The sequence below is a fragment of the Impatiens glandulifera genome, chromosome 7 (genome assembly GCF_907164915.1).
Source record: "Impatiens glandulifera chromosome 7, dImpGla2.1, whole genome shotgun sequence".
Lineage (NCBI taxonomy): Eukaryota > Viridiplantae > Streptophyta > Magnoliopsida > Ericales > Balsaminaceae > Impatiens > Impatiens glandulifera.
The window spans coordinates 3,649,182-3,665,512 of NC_061868.1; the positions used below are offsets into that span (position 1 = coordinate 3,649,182).

Consider the following 16,331-nt stretch of genomic DNA (forward strand, 5'->3'; position numbering starts at 1 on the left):
CTCTTGTCAACTACGGACGATGGTTTCGAAATAGCTTGATCTTCCCTGTCTTCGTTCTGACTTCCCTCAGACTCAAAGGAGGAAACATTAGTTGAGACTCTCTCACTAGATAAGGGCTCCTCTATCCGCAACCTTGCCTCAAAAAGATCTCAGTCCTTCCTAGGAATAGGAAACTGTTCTTTAACACAAGGTCCCCTTACTTCATACATGTGGAACATTTAGAAACATCGTTAATCGGATGAGGTTCTCTTTTGTTCAGCTAGATACCTCTTTGACCTTTCTTCTTTTCCTTCAAACATCTTCTCAGAACGATAGATGAAACAGACCTTGTTTTGAGGAGTTAGCATATCTTCAATAAAATCCATAGACTCATCCTCATCATAATAAATCAGATCAATTCGAGGAGAAGGAATTCCAAATTCACTATTTAAGAGAGATGGAGCAATACTCCTCCATCATGCCGCTTAGATGATTAACAACATCTGCATCCGTTCGTGTAGTATCAATAAACGGATCATAGTTTCTTATGCAGTTTTTTAGTAAGGAAACATAGCATGACCTTTTGCAAAGGCTTCCACAAACACTCTTATCTTGAGGGCTTCATAAACATTCTTAATTTTAGTTATGGAAAAGATTACATTTTCCAAATTCAGCAATTCTGATCACTTCTCATTATCTACAACGTCTGGGAGCAGTTCACTGAAGCTTGTGCAAAGTCTTGTGCTAACCCAAGTGTTGAATAAATCGACCTTAAGCTTTGCAGCAGCTTCAACATCCTCGATTATTAGATTAATAGTGGTCTGAGCTTCAAGAGTGACATCAAGAGGGGAGTCGGGCATTCGATCGACAATACCTTTCCTAACCCCTACAACTTCAGCGGGTTTAGGATCTGGGATCGGATCTTTGAATTCGATTCCTATGATTCTTCTCATCAGAGAAAATGAAGAAAAACCACTTGGAATTGTTTTTATTAGAACCTCATCCGTGATGTCTTCCACTTCTACGTCGAAAGCAACCGAAGGTGAGTCGTTCAATATTCGATTCATCTGTTCAGCTACTCCATTCTCTTGAGGCATTCGGGAAACAATCTTCACCATATTGATCTCATTTACATCACAATATTATTTGAAATCTAAACTGATGTACTCGCCTCCGTTGTTGGATCTTAAGCATTTAACTTTATGATTTGTTTCATTTTCATCCAAAGCCTTCTATTTTGAAACCACAAATACATTAGATTTGTTCATCATAAAATATACTCATACATTTCTCGTCGAATCATCTATAAACGTCATGTAGTAGTGTGATCCGCCAATAGAAGAAACATGCGCATGTCCCCACACATTAGTGTGTACCAACTCTAACCTTTCTCTCTTGATCTTCTTCTCAATCTTTAAGAAACTCACCCATTTCTGTTTTCTAAAAATGCAGTTTCCATATTACTGATGTTCAACAGACTTCAGTTCTGGAATTTGTCCAATCTTCAAAAGAATTTTCATCTCTTTTCGCTCATATGGTCTAACCTACAATGCCACATCTTACTGTTCTTCAAGTCATCAACTAAAACAATAATAGTTTCTCTACAAATTGAAGTCGTGTATAATGATTCGGTTTTGCGACATCGAGCAACAACTATTGCTCCTTTAGTCACCTTCCACGCACCATTTCCACAAATGAAATTGTGACCTTCTTCGTCAAGTTGTGTAACATAAATCAAATTACGCATTAAACATGAAATGTGTCTCACCTTATTAATCTTCCAAATAGAACCATTTGCCATATTCAATTTGATGTCCCCCATGCCAACAATATCCAATGACTCACCATCTATGAGATAAACTTTCCAATAGTTTACAGCCACATAATTTTCCAGTAATTCTTTGTGGGTAGTGGTGTGGAAAGATGCTTCCGTGTCCAAAACCCATTAATCTATCGGGATATCAACAGATAGAAGTAACACATTAGTGATAGTTTCTGTAACAACGTTGACTGTATTATTTTTATCATCATTGTTTCTCTTCGGTGCTTTGCAGTTCCTCTTCAAATGACCATGTTTACCACAATTCCAGCACTCAAATTTTCTTCTAGACTTGGAAGAACTCCTCCTACTCCTCGACATATATCTGCTCTTACCTCGATTGAAATTTTTATCATTACATCTCTCCCTGTTTTCCACATTTAGAGCAGAACCTTTAAACCTTTCACCAGAATCAATTTTACAAACTAGGATACTTGATGATGATTTAATTCCAAGAAATCCAGGATACTTGGTAAAAACAATATCAAAACCAGCATGTTACGACTTAACACTTACTAAGGACAAGGAAACAACATTTGAAACACATATCTTCTATGGAGGTTCAGGATTTTCTCCAACATGTCAATGTTACAACGTTTATGATGAAGAGTTTATGTAATGAAAATAAAAGTTAATAAATGAAAGGTGAAAAGAGTTGGGATAGTGTTATTCTTTTAAATATTTCATTAATAATGAAGACATTGATATTTTGGAATGTTAGAATGGCATACTCCTAATTCTAGTATTTACTTTTAGGTATGAATATTAATGATTAGCTTTTATTTCTTAAATTATCTTAGACTATCTATTATATCTAATTTTCATAATATATATTTGGTTAAGTTTATGAAATATTATATAAATGATAATCATATAACAATAACGATAAAAACAATACAAAAAATGTGTGTTGACATTGTCACAAAACACACTTGAAACATAACGAGATTAACCATTTGTTAGGAAAGGAATCAACGATAGCGGGGGGTTGATCAATTATTGTTAACCGCAAAAAAAATCGTTTGATATTAACTTTGTTAAAAATTAATATTCGTTTCTATTCTTCGCAAGTCGTCACAAACTCTTGAACATAGTTCAAATGCGGAACTATTTGTTTAGATTTGAAGCAGCAAATAAATGGAATGGAAAGTGTTGAATGAAAAGGAACACAAGACACAAGAGTTTTTATGGATGTTCGGAGTAAGACTCTCCTACGTCACCCTTTCTTCTCAACCCCGAGAAGGATTTCACTAGAAGATTTGTTTTGATTACAACACGTACACAAACCTAGTCGGACAACTAGGACTTAGAACAGTGCCTGTTTCCGACCTCCTAGCACACAACACTCTGTTGATAGAAACAAATTCTATCAACTTACAATGCTCAAAACTCATACAGAATGAATAGTATGTAATACAAATTTAACAATCTCGCAAACTTGAGAGATTATTAGAACTTGAGAGCTTTTTGTGCTTTGATAGATTGATTTAGAAAAGCTTAAGACTCGTAGATGCAATTTTCGAACTAGTGATAAAAATAGTTAAACAAGCAGCTTCAAATTGTCCTCCAACTTCTCCTTAAATAGGCAAAAGGCAACGGACACATTTGATGTAGAGGACACCTGTCCTAATTCGGTTGGGTGAGCACTAGAATAGTACATCAGAGAAAATACGCTTTTGATCGTGGATGTACCGGATGGAGGTAGTGCGCCGAATATCATTAATGGGATTGTGGTGTACTGGAAATGTACATCACATATAATTTGAATTTTTCTTTGGCACATGGAAATATTCTATAGGATAAGCTCAGCTGTGGTGACCGACTGCCAATACCGAATGCTTGATCAAATACCAAATTTGATCAAGTACAGAAAATGTTTCATAACGCTAAAATCATATAAAACCGGAAGCGTTCTGATATAATACCGAACTGGTAAAAATACCGGAAGCTTATATAATACCAAACTTGTATAAAACTGGAAGCGTTCTAATATAAAACCGAACTGGTAAAATACTGGAAGCTTATATAATACCCAACTAGTATAAAATCAGAAGTGTTCTGATATAATACCGAACTAGTAAAATACCGGAAGCTTATATAAAACTAAAATAATATAAAACGGACGCTCTTCACATAATACCGAAGTTGAATATAATACCAATCTCGATATAATATCGGACGCGCTCCTTTGCAGAATACTGAAGTTGAATATAATACCGATCTCGATATAAAACGGATCTCGATATAATATTGGACGCGCTTCTTTGCAGAATACTGAAGTTGAATATAATATCGATCTCGATATAAAATCGATATCGATATAATACTGGATGCGCTCCTTTACAGAATACCGAAGTTAAACAAATACTGAATTTGATCAACTATCGAACAACTTTCTATTTCGGATTTCTTCACTTTGATCCTACAAAATCAATGACACAATTCAATTTTATTTATACACTAAAATTTATTAAAGACTTTAACTTAACAATTTCTCTGTTTTTGATTATTTAAAATAAATATTCAAAACCTGTTAATTTTACAATCGTTGACTAATTATCCTAAGTTAATTAACAACTTTAATCTAATAATTTCTCCCACTTTTATTGTTTAGAATAAATTATCAAAGCTAGTAAATTTATATCTAGCAATTTCTCCCTTTTGATTGTTTTATCCTAAAATAATCAAAATCAACAATTGATCATTTCTTAAACGTGCATCAATCAATTTTCCCTATTTGAAAATCAATTCAAGAAATGCATTAAATCAATAGAAAACAATTCAACAAAAGTATTTCCAAAAGGTTCATAGTAAAAAGAATAGTAAGTAGATAAGTTTAGTGTCTCTCCCTTGCGTATCTGTTTTGTCTTTCTTAGATGTCCTCCATGACTTTGGTCACAATGTTGCCACTAGTTCAACCGCCAGAATTTCTCCTACGGCCCCTTGCTCTTGAAGCTCGAGAGCGCCGCCTCGGGAAGCAGGAAAAAAGGATACCTGAAAGGATTTTGATTTTGAGTTGTCCTTCGTCTGGAGTGAGAGCTACGAGTGACAAGATTTTCCTGGTTTTCCATCTCTTGCAGAGTCAAATTTCCGGAATCATCAACATCGACAGGTTCTTTAGCAACATAATCGCCTACATTTTATTCATCCTGAAATTTTCGTACAACCGCCTCTACTTCTTTCACTCTTTCCGCATCGACAACATTGAAAGAATTGACTATCTCCGTCACTTGGGACGCAAAGATATCAATTGAAGACTTGGTTTCACCATGAAGATTGAATGTCTTTTTGAAGAAAGGTTCCACCTTATTAAGCCGGTGTCGCATCCTATATAGCTCTTGAGTGTTCCCCAGGACGTTTCCGTTTGTGGACTTATGAGCTTCAACAAGTTTAGTATGCCCTTTGATGCGGATGCTTGCAGGTTCTCTATTCTCTATTCGATCCAATCTTGTGCTGAAGGATTGGAAGCCTTCTTGCCACAGAGCCATAGCCTCCATGACAATTTGGTGAATGTCCACTGCTTAAGGAGACTCTTCCTCGAAATGAGAATGAGTGGAAAGATGGGAGCCAGTAGGGGCGGACCGAATAGGAGTGTGATGAGAGCTAACCTGAATAGACGATTCTGGTTGAGCATTTTGTTGAGGAGGTTGGAGTACAAAGATTATAGCTTAAAGACCTACTGGTTCTTCAAGAATTTCATTCCCGAGGTTACGGATACACTCCAAAACTTCTTTAGATTTTGTAGACTTACCTGAGAGAGAATGGGAAGGGGTTGGCTCTTTGGATTTTTGAACTTCAGCCTCTTTCTCGATAGCCGCCAACTTTGGAATAATTGATTCAATACGGGTCAGTGGAGTATTTTTAACTTGATGAGAATAGGAGGCAGCCTTGTCAACTCTAGACGATGGTTTCGAAATAGCTTGATCTTCCCCATCTTCGTTCTCACTTTCTTCAGACTGAAAGGAGGAAACATTAGTTGAGACTCTCTCACCAGATAAGGGCTCCTCTATCCACAACCTTGCCTCAATAAGCTCCCAATCCTTCCTAGGAATAGGAAACTGCTCTTTAGCACATGGTCCCCTTACTTCATACATGTGGAACATTTGGAAACGTCGTTAATTGGATGAGGTTCTCTTCTGCTCAACTAGATACCTCTTTGACCTTTCTTCTTCTCCTTTAAACATCTTCTTAGAACGGTAGATGAAGCGGACCTTGTTTTTAGGAGTAAGCATATCTTCAACAAAATTCATAGGCTCATCCTCATCATAATAAATCAAATCAATTCGAGGAGAAGGAATTCTAGATTCACTTGAGCTAGAAGATTCAGCACCATCCACATATTTAAGAGAGATGGAGCAATACTCCTCCATCATGCCGCTTAGATGATTAACAACATCTACATCCGTTCTTGTAGTATCAACAAACAGATCATAGTTTCTTCTACAGTTTTTTTAGTAAGGAAACATAGCATGACCTCTTGCAAAGGCTTCCACAAACACTCTTCACTTGAGGGCTTCAGAAACATTATTAGTTTTACTTATGAAAAAGATTACCTTTTCTAAATTCAGCAATTCAGATCACTTCTCATTATCTTCAATGTCTGGGAGCACATCACTGAAGATTGTGCAAAGTCTTGTGCTAACCATAGTGTTGAATAAATCGACCTTAAGCTTTGCATCTGCTTCAACCACTTCGATTATTAGATTAATAGTGGTCTGAGCTTCAGGAGTGACATCAAGAGGGGAGTCGGGAGTTTGATCAGCAATATCTTTCCCAGACCCTACAACTTCAACGGGTTTAAGATCTGGAACTGGCTCTCTAAATTCAATTCGTCTCATCATAGAAAATGAAGAAAAACCTCTTGGAATTGTTTTTACTGGAACCTCACCGGTGATGTCTTCCACTTATATGTCAAAAGCAGCCGAAGGTGAGTCGTTCACTATTCGATTCATCTATTGAGCTACTCCATTCGGCGTTCAAGAAATAGTCTTCACCATATTGATCTCATTTACATCACAATATTCTTTGAAATCTAAACTGATGTACTCGCCTCCGTTGTCGAATCTCAAGTATTTAACCTTCTGATTTGTTTCATTTTCATCCAATGCCTTCTATTTTTTGAAACCACAAATACATTAGATTTGTTCATCATAAAATATACCCATACACTTCTCGTCGAATCATCTATAAATGTCACGTAGTAGTGTGATCCTCCAATAGAAGAAACATCTGCATATCCCCTACACATCAGTGTGTACAAACTCTAACATTTCTTTATTGATCTTCTTCTCAATCTTTAAGAAACTTACCCGTTTCTGTTTTCCAAAAATGCAGTTTCTACATAACTGATATTTAAGAAACCCTAACTTCGTCCCCCAAAATCAATCACGACATATAGCAATTGATTCAAATTGTATTGAATTCATTCAAATGAGTAGTGACAGAAGTACCATCAATCATTCTTAAGTAAAAGAGTTTTTTATTAAGTGTACCTTATTGTTAGCATATGCTTTCTCATACACATTAGAAACAACTTTAATCAGACTCATAGTGGTCTTCTCCTTTTCTACATTGTGAGCAACCGTATTGGCTAGCGTCAATCGGACAACTCTCAAAACCTGTCTATCAATGAGTTTCCATTTAACTTTATCCATCTTCTCTAGTTTCTCACTCAAAGGAATATGAAGCTTCTTTCCATAGATATAATCTTCAATCTGTATCCTCTAGAAGGCATAATTTATCCCATCGAATCTTCCAATCCCATGTACTATACTATTCTTGCTTGTCATCGTTTCCAATGCTCAAATCTAGCCTAGATGCTCTTATACTAGTTGTTAGGATTTGTATCTCCCAAATCCGACCTACTTGAAACGATCTATAAAAACTCAAGAAATAAGAACACAAAAGACACAGATTTATAGTTGTTCACTCAAATTGAGCTACGTCTACTTCAGTCGCCACCAGATTTCACTATGAAGAAGAAGAAGGAATACAGAGTTTTTTCCCTCAAACTTTATCTCTCTCGAATTATGTCTTTTTTTATTAACCCTTAATAATAACATATTTATAGGGTAAACATTCAGGTAATAAAACATAAATAACTATTGGTCATGCCTAAGCCCAAAACTAAATACAAACTCAATAAACTCTAATAAACAATTGTAGAGTTTATTATAAGTGTAGGCTCCATAATTCAACAAGTCGCATGCTATTTTCCGCAACCCCGTCGCAACCTCGCCGCAACATAGCTCGGTACTGGTTCGTGCTCGTCAATTCCCTGTTGATTCGTTGTATTCCATTTGGGTATTCTCTTTTATGTTCTTCTAGATTGCTAAATATTTAGTCATTGATGAAACAGATTAGGTGAACCTATTTGGGAATACTAGAGATATTGTTGTAGAAATTGCAGAAACCATTGCTTATAGAGTAAGATAGATGATGCTATGTTGTTTTAGTTTCTATTTTGTTCTAGTTTCTTGAACAATTCCTTAATGATAGATTATGCTAAAGGAAAATTTAGGTTGTTATTGTTGAGTTATGAGGCCCACACTTATAAGAAACTCTATAATAGTTAATTAGAGTTTATTGTGTTTGTATTTGTGTTTCAGCTTGAATCTAACCAAAAGTTATTTATGTTTTATTACCTGAATGTTTACCCTATAAATATACTATTATTAAGGATTTACCTTAAAAGACAAAATTTTAGATAGATAAAGTGAGAAAAAAACTGTGTACAAAAAGACTTTATAAATGACTTATATTCATATTTTGTCACGTTTTAAATTATTCTCGATAATACTAGTGAAAGATGTTAAATATTTTTATAATTTTAAAAAAAATTATCCTATTAAATAATTCGAGAAAAAATTGTTAACCGGCACGATAGTGCTGATAATTAGCGACGGTTAGATTATTGTCACAATTAAATAAGGAATGCCAATATTTATCTATTCTTCCGTCGTTAAAATGTGGTCTTATCTATTTTTAATAACGATATTAATAAAACTTATATAAAACTAACTTTTTTTTTCTTATTAATACTTTAACTAAAAATGTTTCCAACTAAACATAGTAAATATTTTAATTTAATCAACAAACATTTATCTCAACATATTCAAAATTTCAAACAAAATTAAAACATTATACTTAATATGTACTTTAAGAATAGTAGAACTAACCTAATTCTATCAAAGTCTCATCTACTTTAATTGCAATTTAGAGTTAGCTGCTGATAGAAATATGAATATCGGAACAACCTTTATAATTTTGTTTTAATTTAGGAAACTAACATGAGACTCCAACCCTAGAGTCATGATTTACACATAAACTTAAGATACTTTAAATAAGAATCGAACACAGGATTTTTAATATTTTAGATAGCGAATTTTGTCACTTAAGTTTATAAATTCATTAATTAACAATGTATTATCTTTATTGTTTTGTGTTTATTTTTTGGGACAATCATTTACCTTTATCGAAGAGTGATGCTAAATACAAAAAGATTAGGATAATAAAATCTAATAACAATTAAAAGAAATATCCAAAGAAGTAAAAGGTCGAAATTCAGAAGCAATAATTAATATATAATATTGAACAAATTCAAGATCCGTGTTGAGGTCAACCCAATCGAATTTTGAGAGACACTACAACAAAAAAAGACTTTCGGCGACGCTTAAAAAGACTTCTTTCAACCCTTAAAAGCGTCTCCAAAAAGATCACCGGCCCTTATTTTTATGTCGCCAAAAACAAGGTGGGCGTAAATTTTAGCAACTCTTATTTAAATGTCAATAATATTCATTTAAGCGTTGTCAAAAGTCTATTTAATTTTTAACAATTCTTTATATTATAATTTTAATTTTTTTTGACAATTTCATCTGAATATATTTTTTTTCAAATTAAATAAAAATTAAGAAAAATTATTTCATACTAATTATTTTCATTTTTAATTATAACAAAATAAATATAAATTCTCTCAACAAAATTCTCTCAAACAATCCTATCATAGTCAAGATTTAAAAAATCTCAAACAAACAAATTAATTTTGAACAACAAATCTGAAATAGAATACTAAAAATGGATGATTTTCATCTACTTGAACTTCTTCTTGAGCCTTCACTGCAATTGGTAAAAGAATATTCTTTTTAAGATAAGAAATAAAAAATATATATTGATGTGAATTAAATATAGTCAAAATTTGAAAAAAAAACATGTTTGTTGTTTCCACATTTCTTCTTCCTGTAGTTGACAACTCGAGGATTAATACTTCAGTCAGCCATCAATACCATCAAAAGAAAAAAAAACAAATACAAATAATTAATTTCCTTTTACATTACTATAACTCAAACAAAATTGTATAAAACTGTCAAATAAGTCGATCTACCATATAAGAAGAAACATATAATACAAGAAGATAAGAAGAATCTAATAATATATTTAGAGTTCTAACAATGTATTACCAATGATCAGTGTCGTTCCTGAGATTTTTTAGGCCTTAGGCGAAAGTACGAAATTGGGCCCTACGCATAAACTTCACTTGTGTTTCACCATTGATCTTCAATAAATTTTGATTGAAAAAAAAGTAAATTAATAATATGTAATTAGTAATTCTTTCATTTTTCGTTTTTCATATCCAGATAAATATTTTTTCGGCGCCATCAAACAAGTAAACTATTTTCAAATATCTTTACAGCTTAACCACACAAATACACAATCTCAAAACAAAGCATAAAAATAAATAACAATCAAACTCTGATGTTGAATTTTCACTTTTAATGGTTAAACCTTACCTCAAGGCTCAACCCAACGAAACAGAGCCACCATCGAAATTATTTTGTTGTCGGTTTCGTTGTGAGTTTCGTTGTCGATGTAGGATACAAAGACTGAGAGAGACAGACAGTGAGACAGATAGTAGAGTTTTCAATTTTTTGTTCTGATAGTGTTAGTTTGTTTCTCTATTTGGGTTATAGAGCCATGGACCAAAAAATCTAACATAATAAAAAAAATTAAAGAATAAGAAACTAAAAATCCTTACTAATACCTAGCATATATATAAAAAAATGGGCTCCTTTTTGGTCCTAGGCCCTAGGTCGTGGCCTAGGCTGCCTACCCCTTCGAGCTGGGCCTGCCAATGATGAATATTGCAATAATAAAAACAAAAAAGACATAAAAAAGGTAGAAAAATATCATTAATAAAAGTTAATTGCATAATATTATGATGATGGAAAAAATGAACAGATTCTCCCATTACAACTACAAAGAAATAACCAACTAACTTTGTTCTAACTATTCATCCATCTAGTTGCAGTAATGACCCATGAATTTAGGGTAAATGAAAAAAATGTACCCAATAAGATCAAGAAACATGTCAATTTCCAAATCAAGAGGATACAAAAAGAAACTTACAGGGCCATATGCTATGGAGTCCAAGTTAGAAGCAGAATTTTTCTCCAAGCACCCAACAATGTCCTTCAGGAACTCACACAGCATCATAAGCATCATAGGCACGAGGATTTCCTACCAAGTCGCAATGCAATTATTCTCTTGAAGATTTTTCGTATATGATCAGTTGGAGAGCTATAGATGATTTTTAGTTAGTGTCACTCACAACTAGGGAATTCTATTGCTAAGAAAAAGAATTTTAAAAAATGCATAGGTCAGATGATAATTTATATTACAAAAGCAGAAGAATTTGATCCCAGTATTGTTGCTTGCCTATGATAAATAGATATTCTGGGCAGGCCCAAGCCAAAAACTCGATAGTCAATTATGGAAAAAGAAATAGGAAACAATATCAATCACCTGAAAATCACCGCATCACCCCGTAAAAACTTGTACTTCTCAATGCAATATTTATCCACTAAAACATAATCATTTACAGCAAAACAAACAAACTTAATTTGAATCTCAGGAGAAAAAAAATATGAACGATTCATCTTTAAAAATTCTACCATACCAAATAGTGCCTTAGAACCATGGGGTTGTAGATGACAAATTCAATAATACTAATAAAAGAGAATTCTGATATGGAGGTCTTATATGAAACATCAAGTTTGTTTTAGAGAATTTAGGTTAACATCTTGAAGGTTATAATGACATAGTATTATTCAAAATTCGAGCTTGAATCTACAAAAATATACTTCCTAAAACCAGTTTCAAAGCCAGAAAAGAGAAATATAAAAATTACATAATAGAAACTAAATCTGAACAAAAATAAAAACTAAGATAAAGATGCAGAAAATTGCCATTAAAAATGCATTTGGTAAGGCTAGGGAAACTGATAGCAGGAAGAAAAATGTTAATCTAAACTAACAAGAAGAAGACCATTTCCTTCTCTTATTTTTTAACTGCCTATATGAAGCAAAATGCTCCTCTAAAGTCTAAACTAACAAGAATAAGAAGATCATTTCCTTATCTTCTTTTGAAACTGTGGTTAGGATGAAGATGTGTCTTATAGGTAAGTAAAGCTTCATATTTAGGGTTTAGGTATGAGTGTTTTCAAACTCTGTCTTTCCTTTGAAGAAAGTAGGTTAAAAATAACCCTCAATAGAATGTTAGGGAAATAGACAGACAACACATTAAGTAGGGATAACTCATCAAAAGGAATGGCTCCCTTGAATTAATAATAACACAATTAATGTTCTTCCTTCTAAATTAAATTTTCATCATAATCATTCATCAAGTTGTTATCAAATGCTTATTGCAGAATAATGGCTAACCAATGTCAATATTAATGACAGGAGAATTACCTGCACTTCCAGGTATGTTAAATTTAAGATCTACTAAGAATGACATGTGTTATAATGGAAACATATGGGATTATATGTGCAGGATCTGCAATGGAAAATCAGCCCTAGTAAAAATCCTAGACACAGAAACCAAATTGAAGTAGAGACTTGATTTATAGAAATCAAATTCAAGGTCAAACACTATCAAAAGCATCATCAATAAACAAAGCTAATAATTCTTACCTCTATGGCTCTTGGACGATAAACAAGTACACACCTTAATCCTTCAAAACTGAGATCTCTCAAATCATAAGTTACCCTATTTTAGCTGCCAAGGCTGATAAATAGTAAAAAAATTGTGGAAATACCAAATTAGGCCTCATTCTAAACAACAAATTTGTCTTTCCAAAAGACATTAACACTTCACAATATTCCAAATCAATCACAAAATATATCAATTTATTCCCATTCTTCATTTTTCTACAACATTCAATATTCTTTGCAATAACAATCAACAATAGAAGAGATAACAAACAACACAACTAGTTCCATGCCAGTTTATCTTCAAAGTAATTAAGAGGAGGAGTAAGAACCCTCTTAGTAGCAACATTCAAAGTTAAAATAGACTTAAAAGATGAAGGGTAAACACAGTTGTAAGATAATCCAACATAAGAAGATTCACTAGTAGGGGAAAGCAATCCAACAACAACAAACATAACAAGTTGGTTCCATAATAATGATGTATACTTTACTCGAATGCCCTCTGGACCTCCTCTTCTTTCCCGGGGTGAAATCATTCTTTATGTTAAATGTCTTATGAATCTCCTCAGGTGTCTTCCCCTTTATCATATCAACCACTGTTAGACAGGTTAAATTCAGAAGGCTCTTTATGTTTAGATAATTTGCTGCCTGCAATCATTTACAGAAGAGAAATTTAACACATCCAATTATCAAATTCATTCGAAAACCATGGCCACTGTAAGGTATTTCAAGAGAAACTTAAATCGGTCCTATATAAGTCAAACAACAACAGAAAAGAACAATCCAAGTAATAAGAATAAGTGAATCGAGGATTGAAGGAAGATCAAACCAACCAAAATAAGGTCAAAGAGAGTGCCCTGGTCAACTTTGGCAAACTTGGCATCAAAGTTCTTGATTTCTTCCTCTTCTCTCTCTAATCTCCCCTAGCTAGATTAAAATACCAAATTAAGGTAAGGAAGCTTGAGAACCATAGGATTCAATGCTGAAGATGGTGCGATTGAGGAGAACGACCACCATAGAGACTAAGAAAGCTTCCCAATTCTATTTAACCTAACTTTATATATAGATAATGAATAAAGACGGGTTTAAGAACTCAAATAGAAAATATTCAAATTAAATTATAATTTGTTTTTAAAATTCAATTTATTCGATTAATTATAAATACATTTATTTTGAATTATTTAATAGTTAATTTATTATATTATTTATTTAAGGAAATTATTTATTGTATTTCATATGATATTAATTTAATTTAATTAATTTGATATTAATAATAAAATTATATTTAATTAACTCAAAATATAAACAAATGTGAACTTTGAGATAAAAATAAATATACAATTTAATTTTAGTGGTTAAAAAAAATTAAAATTAACAAAATAAGTAAAATATAGAACAAAGAAACCAAATATTAAAACAAAATGCTATCTAATTATTGTTTAAAGATTTTTTAAATATAAATAAAATAATCAAGATTGTCATAAACACACTCAAAGGTTGGCAAAAAAAAAAAAAATTCTTCCGACTTTTGCGAACGCATTAAGCGTTGGCAATTATGTGTCACCAAAAGTAGATTTTGTTGTCATTGCTTCCTTTGAGATCTTATCAATGGATTGTTTTTAAATTTTTTGATATTTTATTATTAGTTCAAAATTTATGACAATTCCATTCATAACTTATAAGGCTTTTGTTTGATTGATTTCATTATAATATTCACAAAATATAAATTAATGAAATAGTTTATAATTAAAAAATAAATATAAACATAAGGAATGCATGTTTTCCCAGCATTAACCAAAAATCTTTTGGCAACATGATTTGATTTTGGGAGAAGAATGGGTTTTAGTTCTACCGATTTTTGTAAACCCAAAATTGAAAATTGTACATTCATCCGGTTTAGGATCGATGTTCAGTTTTTTTATTATATCAGATCTATCGGGACATCGATGAGATACTAGAAAGTAGTAAATCTGGAATAATTTTTTTCTTCAAGAAAAAGTATATAGGGTACAATGTTATTCTTCATTAATTATTATAGTTTTTAAAATTTAAATTATATTTATAAAAATAAGATAATGAAGAAAAGGACTTGATCAAGTTAGGTAAAAAATACCCCATAATATTCATAAACAAAGGAAGAGAGAGAAAAGCTCTAGAGATTTTTGGCAATTTTACAGAGAAAACTCCGGCAGAAAATTCTCTCATAACAAAAACATGATAGACACGAACAACACGATCGACATGTACAATACGATTGGCACAATCGACATGACATCAAGATCGCAGTTCTTTTGTTGTGATTGCGGTTGCTATTCGCTTATGGTCGTTTTTAGCACGATCGACACAATCATCACAATTGGCACAATCGGCACGAACGACACAGTAACTTTAATATCTAGGTCATTCATTCATCTGTAAAACTTGGTTGGAAGGTTAGGGTTTCTAGTTTACTCTATTCTATAATAGCTAGGGTTTCTGGTGTACCCTATTCTATAATTGTTTTATTTTGTTGTTGTTTTCCGTTCTTCATTAAAATGGAAAGAAATAAGGATAAGAAAGTTAAATAATTTATGATGGAAGGTTTAAGAGTGGAAGTTGAAAATATTTTTGATAGGATTGTTGAAGAAATTATTAAGGAAAAAAAGAAATGAAAAAAAGGTAAAAAATCAATTGCTGATAAAAATTCTGAAAAGTAGGAATTTGAAAGGTTGGTTACAATGAAAGAAAAAATCTCTTTCGACTAAAAAATCAAATCACAAATCTCCTGATACACGGAAAGAAATGAGAGATTGTGCTCAACAAAGAAAAAATGCAGCAAACAACCGTCCAATTGAATGTACAATATCTTAAGGACTGTAATTTACTAAAGAAGGAAGAGTATGAAAAGATTATAAAACGATCCGTTAAAATAATGAGGGAGCTTATAAAGTCCCCTAAATCTAAGACCTATACTATCATTAGAAATTAAAGCTGGAGAGTAAACGAAGTCCGGAAAAATAATGTAGGAAATAAAACAAATGATAATATTTATAAAGGAAAAATCTATTTGGGAGATGTTAAAACAAAATTGGAGATACTCAATTCTCCTTTTGAATTTAAACTATCAACTAAAGTGAAGGAAAAATGTGTTAAAGAATGGCAAAATGTAGTGATTGGAAACTATATAGGGAAGAATAGAGTATCATTCTCAATCACCAAGGAATCATTAATGAAACAATGGGAGCAGAATGGACTAGAGAAGGTTTCTGCAAATAAACACGTTCTCTATTTTCTACAGTTCAAGAAATGATCAAACTTGGATGATATTATGAAACATGAACATATTTATATTGGATCAAATTGTATGAAGTTGGAGAGATGGTCTACAGAATTGAACATGTAAAGGAAACAAAAAGAAACAGCCCAAATATGGTTTAAGCTTTGGAGCATCCTAATACACATGTACAATTTAGAAGCTCTTTGTTGGGCAAACCATTATACATGGACCTAATTACAGAAGGAAGAGAACAACTTACCTTTGTTAGAATAAGCATTGAAGTACATCCTCG

General features: G+C 32.5%; 1 long non-coding RNA gene across 1 annotated transcript; it reads right to left on the reverse strand.

The window, feature by feature from the left end:
• Window positions 1-12,960: 12,960 nt before the first annotated feature.
• LOC124910528 lies at window positions 12,961-13,792 on the reverse strand. The gene is made up of 2 exons (XR_007096427.1): window positions 13,617-13,792; window positions 12,961-13,431 (listed from the first exon to the last, which is right to left on the reverse strand). It is a non-coding gene; the product is annotated as an uncharacterized LOC124910528 (long non-coding RNA).
• Window positions 13,793-16,331: the final 2,539 nt, after the last annotated feature.